Consider the following 13,467-nt stretch of genomic DNA (forward strand, 5'->3'; position numbering starts at 1 on the left):
TTTAACCAATTGGCAAAAGTGTAATGATATGTGGGAATGACCTTGGGAGATGGGGGAAAAACTGCAGCCAGGGCAATCATTGGATAAAAGGCAGCTGAGCCCGCAGAAGGAATGGAGGCATGGCAAATGTCTCAGAAGGGACCCTCCCTAGTTTCTTGGACTGTAAAGATGACAGGGAAGAAATGGACTTTCAGACTTGCAAGATTCTGTCAATGTAACCTTACAATAAGGTACAGCTAGTACTTCTAGATGTGCTTTTTGTCTGGACTACCTCACAAGGCTGACAAAAAGTCTATCAGAGGTAGTGTTGACCTGGTGTCCCAAGGCAGGGAACTCTTCAATTTAGGTGAGTTTTCTTGTCTCTAATAATCACACCTCTGCAACAACTTGGACACAGCTAAGGGGCTAGATGAGAAGGTGTTGGATTTGAAGACTGAGTAGATCCTTGCTTTTGTTCTTCATATAAGTGCTGGAAGAGGATGGAAAAAGGCAAGCTTCATGGGTGGCTTCTCTTTCCCAACAGCCATACCCTACAATCTAGTATTAGTTTTGCCCCCATCTCTTGCCCACACATATCTGTGTAGAGGAGGAGAGTCCTGCATCTTCCATTCTGATATAATGGACAGAGATGGACAAGGGTCTGGTAAGGTAAGGACAAGAAGCTTGTAAAATGTTTGGGACTGGACAAAAGCAAGTAGAGTGATCTAAGGAATGGAACCACACTGAATGATAAAGCGGGTAGATAATTTTGGCAACCCATTGCTGGGTGGCTGAGGGGATAAAGCCAAAATAAAGAAGTTACTAGAATTTATCACAGCCAGATTTGGCCACTTTCCAAATCTTGTTTGAAAGATTGTCTGTTTATCTATTATCTATTGTCAGTCTTTATGTCAGTCTTTATCTTATATCTATCTATCTATCTATCTATCTATCTATCTATCTATCTATCTATCTATCTATCTATCTATCATCTATCATCATCCATCCATTATCATTACTGCCTGCGCTGTATCAGTGTTATTTATAGGATCAATATTTTTATAGGAGCAATTGATAGGATCAATATTTTTAATTTATTGTTTCCTTTGTTTGCTTGTATGCTCGCTTGCTTTATGACATAGCACATGTGACAAAGCTTGCTATTGTAAAGGAAATCTTGCGAGCGATTTCATTCCTGCTCTCTTGCACCCACATCCCTGCATCTGCAATGCCTTTCTCCATTTTTTTCTTTAGAGACTTCATGAGCATTTATGGACAAGCTTCTCCTCTAAAGTCAAGGTCCCTTTGAAAGTTCTTTTGTTTTGCTTCCAGTTCTGCACACCTGGCCTTGAATTTATGAATGCTGAGTGTCACTAAGCATATGCTATTCGTCAAGGGCAAAGATGTATTTTTGGAATTACTACTGGTATATTTGATCAGCTGTCGAACAATTGACTGCTTTTGTTTTCTTCCCCCATTTCCATGGGGGTGGGGAGGGGAAGTAGAGTTTATATGAGCAGAGATGGCAGACACAGATATCTGTTATTCGCTCCTATCATTCATCTGTCCGGTTCCAGGACGAATCACATTCTAATAAACCCAATGGCGTCTCACAGCTTTGTTACTCCTTATCATATTCATATTCGCATGATTTCCCTTTTATGGATAATAAGGCTCAAAAAGGACTCATTTGATTTGGGGTGGCGGGGGAGGGAATCCATCCTTTTCTTTAGCCGTCAGTAAGCTGGCTTTGCTTCCTTTTTATATATAGTAATAATCAAAATGTTTTTGCTTCTTCATTGGCTGTGCTTCTGCAGTTCTTTGTGAGCTGTGAAGCCAAATAGGTTAACTTGAAAAGGAGTATTAGATTTCAGTCAAATTCTTAAGTAATGGTACTTGATACGAGCCAAACCAGCTGCCCCTCCTGGAGTTCTATTGCTGGACTGAACAGAGAAATTAGTCTTTGCGATGATGAAACTATTTGGGGGAGGGGTGTCACTCCAGGTTGTGCCAATGTTCTGGTCAGATTAGTTGCAGTAAACATCAGGATTTGTCCCATATCTGCCTCTCCCCTTCAAATGGACAAAATATAGCTGGAAGGATGTATGCATTGCTTAGATTAAAAAAAAATATTAGAAGACAATAAAATGCAATGAAAGAAATAGGACAGAGAAGATAGGACTAGAGGTGGGAGAGTTTTCGGTCCCATCTATTAAATAGCACCATGTGGCGAGTCTCATGAAGCATGTCTTCTCTGTGGCAGATCTGCCCTATGGAACATCATACCCCACCCCACTCCCCAAGAATTATTTGGTCCTGACCCTGCTAGCATTTCATAACTCTTGAAGACTTGGACGGGCGTTCTGGAGCATGTGCCTTTGGGTTTTATATGGTTTAAGTTAGACTGTCCTTGGGTACCATTAGAGTGATTGCGGTGCTGTTATTATAAATTATTAATTGTCTTTTTTCTTCCGTTGTTTTTTTAATCCCAACTTTGCTGCCCAGAGCCACTATTGCAATATGAGGGTCTATATAAATTGATCTAACGAATAAATAAATAAGGAACAAAGGAAAATATGAAAGAGCTCTTTGAAGTGCAGACACTCAAACATTTCAAAACTTAACTGGTAAAATATAAAATACATTTTAAATGGAGAAAAATAGAAGAAGAGAAAGTTGTTTAGGCATGGAAACATATGGATCGCTGATTGTATCCAAGCTGGATTACTGCAGTGCACCCCTAATGGAGCCGCTCTTAGAAGCAATCTGAAAGATTAAATTGATGCAGATCCCAAAGCAAGAATGCGCACAGGAACTAGGCATGGATTTGTCAACACTGCACCAATTCTGTCTCTGATATATTAAGTTACTATGTGTTTTTCAGCCTAATTTAAAGTGTTGATATTCATTTTAAAATGCTAAAGAGTTTCGGAAGATCATCTATCTTAAGCTGTTTTCTGCGATCCACTTGACAGATATTAGTTTGACGGCAGCCACAAGTAGGCCTTCTCTGTGGTGTTGCCTTACTGAATATTATCCAGAGAAATAACCATAATCTTCATGAGAAAGAGGAAGGAAGGAAGGAAGGAAGGAAGGAAGGAAGGAAGGAAGGAAGGAAGGAAGGAAGGAAGGAAGGAAGGAAGGAAGGAAGGAAGGAAGATTTGATCCTGAAAAAAGTCTATTTCACCTACAGATTTGATAAAATTTGACTTGCCTCTAAATTCACTACCCATGAATAAGGTAAAATGTTTTGTGAGGCTCATTGCTCATAGTTCTAGGTTTAAATAGATGGAAATATTATTATGCTGCTGTTCTAGCAGTTGGTTTGTAAGCCAGTTGGAAAGCATAAATACTTAGGACAGAAATCTGAAAAAGCCACTGAAAATAGCATTCCCGTGCCTCGTTTTCATTCTCTCCCTACGTGCCCCATGAGATATTATCACTTTCTGAATTTTCTCTTCCCTTAGTGCACTGATTGGGATTTTCAGTACTTGGCTACAGAAATCTCTTTTTCAAAATAGTGGCTGCAGAGTTGATTTGTGACTCATTTTATTAATATTTGGCTCAACCTTCAGCTTGGAACTGAACACATCTGCATCCTGTCTTTCTTCAAAGCGAAGGTGCTGAAAGAGGGAAGCTGTGATTCACTCGGTGAGCTTCTACTGGTATTTGTACCCAGATTTCAGATCTAACATTCAGTCCACCATCCCCTGTTGGATCTTGTCTCCAACAAAATATTCTCTTTTGTGTGGCTGCAAAAAATTAAAGGGAGAAAAATAAACATCCATTTTAGACATATGGTGACCAGGGCAAAAGATCTAAGAGGTATGAAATGACTCAAAGCCTGCATTAGATTAACAACTGGATTGTTTGAGGAAAGATAGGACAACTTGCTAAAAATAAATCACTGCTATAACTTTTATAATAACAGTGTATACACTTTTACTGTAAGCCATAATTTACAGTGTCTTGACTTGCTTTATTCCCTTATCTTGTATAACTGCCACCTCTTCCTTTAATGTTTTGTCAAATATATGACCGACTCGTTTGACTGCGTAGACTGTTTGTTCTGTGTTCTTTTCGAAAGGAAGACGATGCAATCCAACATAAAAAGGCAAGCTCCTGTGGGGGGAAAAGTATTGGAAAATGAGGGATTTTTCCAGAGGGAATTTTTGAACGCATGGAATGTATGGAAAATATTACATAAATATTCACACAACCTTCCCTATGTGTTTATTATTAGTCCTTGGTATAACCCTTAACTCCTGCATTGAACTACAGTCTTCTGGATTCTACAGCCATTATGCATTTATGATGACATTTTCTCCCATCTTTCTAAAGCCATTAAATTATCTATTGCTGCCTGCAAAAGCATAGAAAATGTCTCACCTACTGCCCCCCAACCTGCCCCCCCCCAGAGATTAAGCCCCAATCGGTCAAACCAGGACAGGAAATCCACAAAATTCCTCTTGATGGTGACATCAGTTCAACAATCATGCATTAAATCATGAATTACCTCGTCTCTCAGAATGCCCCAGATCAGTTGCATGGAATGGCTTCCTCACTCTACTTAATGATGAAGTGGTCTTGAATGTTCTCTTTGCTATTTTCTTTGCTGGAACCAAACAAGTAGCAGAGCCCACTTTAGAATTGGAATAGCTGTGCTTAGGGAAAAGTTGGTGCTATAATTTACAATATCTCAGGCGGCAGGTGGTAGGGCTGGGAAATAGTGGAAAACAGATATTGGTATACTTTCAGGACACAATGAAGAATGTTGTCCCATCACCCATGTTGGACCAAGATTCAGTTCCAATGTGGATGGCTTCAGTAAATGGAACTGGCAGAAGAAAAGCCATCTTCTTCTTCTTTTTTATCCTGCCTTTATTGTTTTTATAAATAACTCAAGGCAGCAAACACAGAGAGAGTGACTGGCCCAAAGTCACCCAGCTGGCTTTCATGCCTAAGGTGGGAGTAGAACTCATAGTCTCCTGCTTTCTAGCCTGGTGCCTTAACCAAACTGGCTCTCTTTCCTTCTTGAACATTCTTGAAGCTTGTCCTTCTGGAAATTGTAATTAAACTTTAATCAATCTTTCTGTTATTCATGCTTGCATTGTTCATATATTACATTTTTCATCATAATGTGTATACGTGTGTATGTGTATGATTTTAGTATATTCTAAACTGCCCTCAGAAACTTTCTGTTGAAAGAAAGCAGATACATTAAATGAATACCATGCTCTGTATTATCTACAACATCTGTGTCATCTTCAAGGGCCAATCCTTTACAGAACGTATTATAAATGGAATGTCTATGATATCAAGTTAGTATCCATTGGCTCTTAATGTTTTTAAAATATCTGATTATATATTATCACCTGTAATAGAATCAGTAGGCCTCATAGTCACAGTTGCTGAGAGGTATAAACTGAAGGATGCTCTTGTGTTCATATCTTCTGTATGGCCATTGTGGGAACAGGATGCTGGACAAGACAGATCATTTAGTTTCTTCCTATAAAGCAGCTTCTGGCCCACTTGAACTATTATGTTGTTAGAATAGAAAAAAAAAAATCATTTCAAATCAGGTCTTTTCAAATTTGGGGGTCAATTTAGATGATGATGACATTCCAACACACACCCAGTTGCAGAAAGAGTTTGGAGACAAAGATGCTTCATGGGGGATCACTGTTTTAGGCCAAGCAGTTGAAATGGTTTCATGCTTTCCCTAGCAGAAAGGCTGCAAAAAAATTCTCCAGCAGTGTATTGGAGTGGCCTTATTTTTAAAGGTACCATCCCAGGAACATCATGCATCATACTGACTTTGATTCTGTTTCCTATTCCCCAGCACACCCTGCAAGCCTATTGTTTAAAAGAAATGTTCCAATATTGTACCGAGAAGAAGATAAAACCCCTGACACTGAAAAAAGAATGTCAGGAAAATAAAAGAAACTCTTCTTTCCTGCCATGGAGCTAACATAACAGTGTCTAATGCTATGGTACGGAAGGGGTTCATGAACGAAAAGTAATGGTGACAGCGAGAAGAAGGATTCACAAATGGCTAATTGCCAATGATCCGGTAATGTTAAAAATATCAATGCGTTTAAAATAGCACTCCTTAGAATCTATGACAGCAGTAGCAAAACACTAAACTCGCGTTCAGCGGAGAAGGATGTTTCCTTCTCCCCTCCCCAAAAAGACAGAATAATTTAATCCATCTTGACAGAATGATTAGCCCCTGGAGATTTTTATTACAGGAGAACCAGTGAATAATAAAATACTCGTGTAACTAACTTCCCACATGAAAAAGCATTAGACAGATATTCTGCTCTATGAAAAAGTTAAAAAAACAAAACAGCAGTTCAAAATATTGCTCTGAAGAAAAAAAATCTCCTGAATTTTTATCTGTGTTTTTACATTCAAAAATGGCTGTGTGTATGGTAGAGATAGAGGATGCTTTGGAAATTTCTTTCAAAAGGAAAGAGAACTTCGATGAAGTCATGGGGAGAATGTGAAGTTCTTGGCAATGAGATGGCCAAGAGGTGTGTGTGTCCTGTACTGCGCACTGTACAATAATCTCAGGGGTTGGAGCCCCCTTGGCATTTTAGACATCATGGCATTTTTCTCCATTTAAGGGTGGACAACCAGGATGTGATAGAAGAAAGAGAAAACAACACCACAACATCACTAGGATTAAGCATTGTCTGACATCAACAGAAGAGAATATGTGTAGCTCAGCGCTGAACTGTGGAATCCTTGGGGTTCTCTGCTAACGCTGATGTTGTTACCTAGTCGGGTAACGAAATGTTTGCAAGAAAACAACCAAGCTCATAGAACCCCAAGGACTCCACTGTCTGACATCTCCAGCAACGAAGTGAGTTTCTGTGATGAGTTTCCACCAACAGAAATGTGAAAGAAACCCTTACACACTTGGAGAATAAGTTGCTTCTTTTACTGGTGGGGGAAAAAAACCTTCTGAAAATGTACAGACTATGATCCAGAATATACTCAGAAGAATTTTCGAGGCCCCAAATGTCATGGACACTGAGCATGCTAAAGCTGACATGAATCCCCATTTCTTCATCTTGATATTTTTCCCTTCACATCTTGCTATTCCACAAATATTTTAAGAAGTAATTTTTCAGGCTGTCAAAACTCCCACTTACAGTAGAGACATTTTGCTTTCCCTTGAAAATCAGTGGGTCTTAAAAGTCTAAGTTCTTAGTGAATATACCCAAGCGTTCAATAAACATTCAGAAGGGATCTCAGAACTTCACAAGTTACTCCATCCACTTCTGAAACTATGTACCATGTCTTCCTTCCTAAAAAATGTGCATCCTCTATATAAGATTTACAGAAAAGATGTTAGGTCGGGTCACTGTTCAGATGAAGAAGCTTTTTTTTTTTTTTTTACATCTGTGGGAATCAAGAACTGCTTCCTTCCAGCAGATATTCATGAAGAGAAATGAAGGGAGCTATGCAATTCCATTAGTGCGTGCAGTTTTACTGCAGGGCCATATACATATTATCTCCTGTGTGCAGTCACTGAATTCTAGAAGGGTGGGTAACCATCCTCTAAGCTGGCATGATCATATCCATGCTAGTTTTGTTAATAATACTTAGAGCAAACCCACCAAATATCAGGATTTAAAGAAGAACTGGATTACTCACAACTAAGTCATGCTTTCTTAGAACGTGTGATTTGGCTCTACCTCAAATTCACATGACTTTAAAAAAATTATATAGTTGGAATCACATGAACTAACTTGTGTGGATGACATTTCAGCATAGGACTCTGACATATGACATGGTTTGCAACACTCTGGAAAATTTTCCAAAGCGGTTACAAGTAGGCTGAAGACATGATGGAGTTCTAGTCAAGACTGAATACAGACACCAGATCACCTGCCCCAAAATCATCAGAATTGTGATCAACACTTGATACTTTGAGGGAACTGCTAAAGCCTACAGAAGCTGATATTTTTTGTTGGTTAGATTCACCCATCTGGCCATGCCTCTTAGCTCTATTTTGCTGATGAAAATGTGAATATTGTGTATCCCAAACTTGCACAGAATCCATTGCTCGTCAGAGTTCCCCAATGACCTTTTGAGCTTCTGTTTTAAATTGGAATGTCTCTTTTTATATTCACTGGGTTGCTCTTTCCAGCAGGTCCAAGTTCTTTGTGCTTAAATCCAAGTAGCTTTTGTCTATCCTGGCATATGTTTGTTGTTACAAGGAAAGAACAAAATTCACAGAGCTATTAAGATATCCATTAAAACAGGGAAATGTTATTCCAGCATCGGCGATAGAGAATTAAATCTTGGCGGCATTAATTTTTTTAATTGGCGCAAGAGAGCCAAACATTGTAGTGGAAGAATATGAAGTACTGCAAAAATAAACATTCAGAATCAGGCTACAGTGAAATCTCAATTTCATTTCTTGTTTTACCAGAGATGCCAGTAGAAATCTTATAAATTCTTTGTGAATTGTGATGCAGACTGACATGATCAATACTTTCCAGGTTAATGTGGATTTCATACCACCCTCAGTTTTGCAGCTCAGATCATATCTCCCAAAATTACCAAAATGGGCTTAAAGAAAAATGTTTCTGAGATAAAATCCATGCATAAAAGCACACACAGATGCACACAGAGAGATAATTGAAATATATAATACATATGTAAATGTGAATTACTTTATTTTTTAAAAGTATGAATATGGAAATGGAACACAAATGCTTTATAAATAAATCAACACACACACACACGCACACAATTCTCAGATGTCAGAAAGAGACAGATTCAAACATAGATTGGATGAAAATATCAAATGTTCTATGGTTCTTTTAAAAAATGACTTAAAAATGGCCAGAATGTAATGGTGTCCTCTAATATGACTAATAAAGTGGTCCAGACTTTTATTGATCTGTTAATTGTTAGTATAAGGTGCCCTCTCTTTGCTGTTGCATATTCAGTTGAAGGAATTCTGAAGTTATGGTTGATCCCAAAGAAAATGATTAGTATGTTGGCATCATAGGCAAACATACTAATCACTCATTAGCATGTGTGCATCATAGGTAAACACACTAATCATGTGCTCTAGAAAATCTTACATTTGCTTGGGATACAGGAATACAGGAGGTTACTACAACAGATTAGTACTGAATCAACCTCCAACCTGTTGTCTAGATGCAAAGAAGATTTCCATTTCTCCACTGTAACCAATTGTACAATGTAGAAAATATATTCTGCACCCACCCAGATCAAACTCCTTGCATCACCAATGACATTTGAGTAACATGATTGACAGTTCTGAATTAATTATGCCCTCAGTCAGAGAACAAAGGCAATGGATACATTTTATTTGATTTTTAAAAATGTAAACCTTATCTTTGGGTGCTTTATTCCAGGTCCTAATTAAAAATGGATTTGTGATTTTTTAAATAGATACCTGAAAAGCAAAGAGCTTTGGGATCATTAACTGAAGTGTTAAAGTCAAAGTGTGGGGCACCAGCGAAGGCATTATTATTCAGATCTCAATTATTGCTTTGCACAATTCTATAGCTTCATTACAGCTCATAAAATTACAGCTTTAGGAGAGAGCTAATAACTTCCATCAGGTTGTTTTCAATGGACTGGTCAAACTCATAAGGGGTGAACTGATAGTGATGGCTGTTACTCGCAATGGAGATATGGGACCCATTTTGAGAAGCAGGTACAGGGTAATTCTGGCTGTCCTGAAAGGGTAGCAAATCAGCATACACTTAATTTATGATAGGTGTGTTTGTTTAATTTTCAGGGAACGGCACTTATGGGTTATTTTGTTTTAGATGCCAAAATAGCTTCACTAGTATTGAATACTTGCATTATGATGGGAATGGTATGTCATTTGCTGCTCTGAGTCAACCAGATTTCTTTACCTGATCCTGGGCATGATGCCACGGACAACAGGTTGCTGTAGAGCAACAGTAGAAGTGCATTGAGGCTCTGTAGATGATCTTCTGGAAGGCATCTGATTTGCCTCATGGTAAAATCTCAATGGTGGATTAAGTAGATCTTTTGTTCTTCTCTTCCAAGAGCCTGGCATTACAGATCTAGATTATTCAGGGAAAGACAAAAGCTGAGAAAAACAAGATATTTGCTTTTCACATGGTGATGGAAGAAAGCCATAAATGTTCAGCAGACTAGCATCACTTATCTTACTGTGCATGACTTATTGTGAGGGGTTTCCCCTACTGTTTCATGTTACTTTTTCCATTTCTGCTAGTTGTTTGAGAAGCTGATGGTGATGAAACCCTTAATGTTAGTCCTTAACCAATGCAAACTTCAACAAATATCATTTTCATTTTTCCAAATCCCTGAGGGTGTTTCTATTGCTAGATACAGCTCGATCTAAATTGTATCCAGCTTAAGTTATAGGAAGGTATAGCATCAGGCACCAGCATGCTTCTTCTCTTCCAGTCCAGCCATTAAAAGGAAGCCCAAGGGGAAATTCCTTCTCCACTGGATGTACAAGGGGGTTGGGTGAGATGTCAGGTCTTCTTGGTAAAAGCCCACACACTTGAAACATGTTGTCTCCAGAGCTTGGGTTGGCCACAGCTCTCCCCATCTTTAGGTAGTTTCTGAAGACCTTATTTCAATGGGCTTTCAGACAATAGTGAGGTGTGAAGTCTTACTGCTATCAGAATTACATGCTAATTTTTACTATTTATTTATTAATTCAATTTGTATGTCACTTCAATCAGGGAAGCAACTCCAAGTGGCTTACCTATTAGGATGAAAAACAACAACATAGTAAGAATAAACAATGCATTCATGGTATTAATACATTCTTGCTGTTTTAATTTTTTTCTGCTGGGCATCACCCAGACTGGGGTGGTATGCAAAAAACTGTCAAACAAATAAATAAATGGAACATTAGGAGAAACATATTGATGGTAAGAATATTTTGAAGGGGGACTGAATTATGTGCGATGCTTCAGTTGCACCACTGTGGCTACTGTTTTGACTTTTTTGCCCATATCCTGTGGACCTCCTTGATTCCAGTGAAACTGAAAAGAAGATTCTCAGCAATGCTGAAATGTCTACCTAATCCTATATAACAGAATCACAGCATACACAGAGACTAGCTTTCCTCTTCCTTTTAAACTATCTATATAGCCTGGGAATAAAGAAAAGAAAATCTGGGGAAAAGATAGATTTGGCCCTACTTAAGGCTGACTGCAAAGCAGTCAGGTGAAATCCTTCATCCCACTAGTATTATATTTCCCTTCAGTAATAGCTAGCAGATTTATTGCTAGGTTGAGTGGATTTTAGCTGAGAGAATCAAACGTGATTGCTTGGATAGGTTAATGCCATTACTACATTTTCTGAAATCACCACCTACTTTCTTTGCCAAATCTTATCTTTCCTTGCTGTCAAAGTGTTCAAATTATATATAATGCACAGTGTGTCATGTGTAACTTTATCCCCATAGGATCATCTTCCTGCTGGGTGATGTCTCAAGCAGAAGAACCAGGCAGGGTTGTTCATCTGTGTGGTCATTCCAAGAAGTGCTGTAAGAGAACCATGTTGTGAAGACAGCCCTGCCCTGTTATTTGCTCATGGTTGGTTGGTTTGCTTTTTGCTATGAAGACCAGAAGAAAGAAGGAAATGTTGGACACTCTGATCAGCTTGTCCTTTTTCAAAAGCAAATTAGATTATTTTTTTCCAACCTGGGCAAAGTCATGTAGTGACCAAACTTTGTTCCTGCGAGCATTTATCCATTCCCCCAACCCCATGAATTAACTGGGAGTGAAAAAAACCAATGGATTCCCCTCAAAAAAAAATCCATGCAAAATTTATTAGGATCTCTGCTTAGATATTACTAAATAAGAACTCAGCAATAAAAGCTGGGTTCACCGTTTCTTTCCAATAGGAAGATAGCAGCTAGGGAATCGTAAATGGATGAAACCAGCTGAGAATTAAGTCACCTATTTGCCTCGGTCTGGAAAACAAATCCTCCATTTAAGACCGTACATTCCCATGTTGCTTCTTTATCAATTAAGTTGAGAAAGGAAATTGCACCCAGCTATACATCCTGCATAATTTGACTCAAAGGGCAATTCTGCACTGCAGCCTAAAGTGCTTGATTCCCATCTGTTTCTTAAACCAACTTCAGAAACTCCAGTCTGGATTGTAGTAGTTTGGCAATAGGGCTGGGCTGCTGTTCAGTCCAGACTATGGCACCACAAGACCTGATGGGTCATTCCCCACTTCCTGCCTTCTCATGAGGCCTCCCTAAAGCTTCTCTTTTAAGGATTGTTCCCTTCTCACTGGTCCCTATGCCTGAACAACCCTCATTTGATCACCTGCCCAACCTTTCTTAATGTTCTCCATAGAAGTGGAAAGTCTAGTTCACCCTTTTCTTATCCTCTCAGAATCATTCTTCCCCATCTATGATCTCACAGAATGTTCTCGGAACCTTGTTAACAAAAGCAAGAGGCATATTTCCTAACTCCTTGGAGACTTACCTTTTCTAAGATTACAATAGCACTGAGTCACAAGGAGGCCTTTCTTATCATCATGAGCACATCCTGAAAGTGCCTGATTCAGCATCCTGCAACATTACTACTGATTACAAAGGTGCTGAGAAATAACTTAAAAAAAAAAAAAAGCAAGGCCTCCTTGTCTTTTTCTTATTTTCTCAAGCATTTCCTATTAGCACTGTTGTGTGATTTCTGTGACAAGCTCTAAGCATTAATATGAACCAAGTGCAGTGTTGGTTTTTTGTTTTTTAAACCTGGAAACAAGCTTCTGGTTAATCATTCTGACCCATCCTCCCATACTTTATGGACGCCCAAAAATACACAAGCCCAACATACCACTTTGTCCAATTATATCATTACCAGGGACCCCATAGCAAAGAACTTACAAAAAAGCTTGGACATCTCACAGAGGGGAGTGAATATTCTATCAATTCCCCACTACAGTGCCTTCAGAAAAGCAAAGGCCTAAAAATAGAAGAAGATGAAATTATGGTTTCATTCAATATAACAGCACTCTTCACGTCCACAGATCCAGAACTAGCAAAAGAATCCATGGCGGCAGTACTACACATTACACCCGACCTAGCCGAATACACTAAGATTGAAATACCCAGAATTGTGGACCTCATCAACCTCTGCCTCACTACCTACTTTCAGTTTGATGGACAAATATACCAACAAATCAGAGGAACACCCATGGGATCACCACTATCAGGATTCAGCAGAGACCATAATGCAGTACCTAGAAGCTATAGCACTCCCACACATACAACCAAAAGTATGGATCCGGTATGTAGAATGACACCTTCATCATAATATAGAAGGAACAACTAGAGAAGACACATGAAAAGTCAACAACATCTTCAAAGGAATAAAATTCACAAGGGAAGAAGAAAACAACACCACACTACCCTTCCTGGATATCGTCATTGCAGACAAAATGATGGCAAATTAGAAATGCAAGTCT

At 38.8% G+C, this 13,467-nt stretch overlaps 1 long non-coding RNA gene across 1 annotated transcript; it reads right to left on the bottom strand.

The window, feature by feature from the left end:
• Positions 1 to 3,572: 3,572 nt before the first annotated feature.
• On the bottom strand, positions 3,573 to 10,061 carry LOC148214562 (uncharacterized). The gene is made up of 4 exons (XR_015797863.1): positions 9,894 to 10,061; positions 5,355 to 5,516; positions 4,496 to 4,594; positions 3,573 to 4,101 (listed from the first exon to the last, which is right to left on the bottom strand). It is a non-coding gene; the product is annotated as an uncharacterized LOC148214562 (long non-coding RNA).
• Between the last annotated feature and the right edge of the window lie 3,406 nt (positions 10,062 to 13,467).

Source organism: Python bivittatus, unplaced genomic scaffold (genome assembly GCF_059951505.1).
Source record: "Python bivittatus isolate LINGU-HERP-01145 unplaced genomic scaffold, Pbiv_v1 ctg000610_np1212, whole genome shotgun sequence".
NCBI classification, from domain to species: Eukaryota; Metazoa; Chordata; class Lepidosauria; order Squamata; family Pythonidae; genus Python; species Python bivittatus.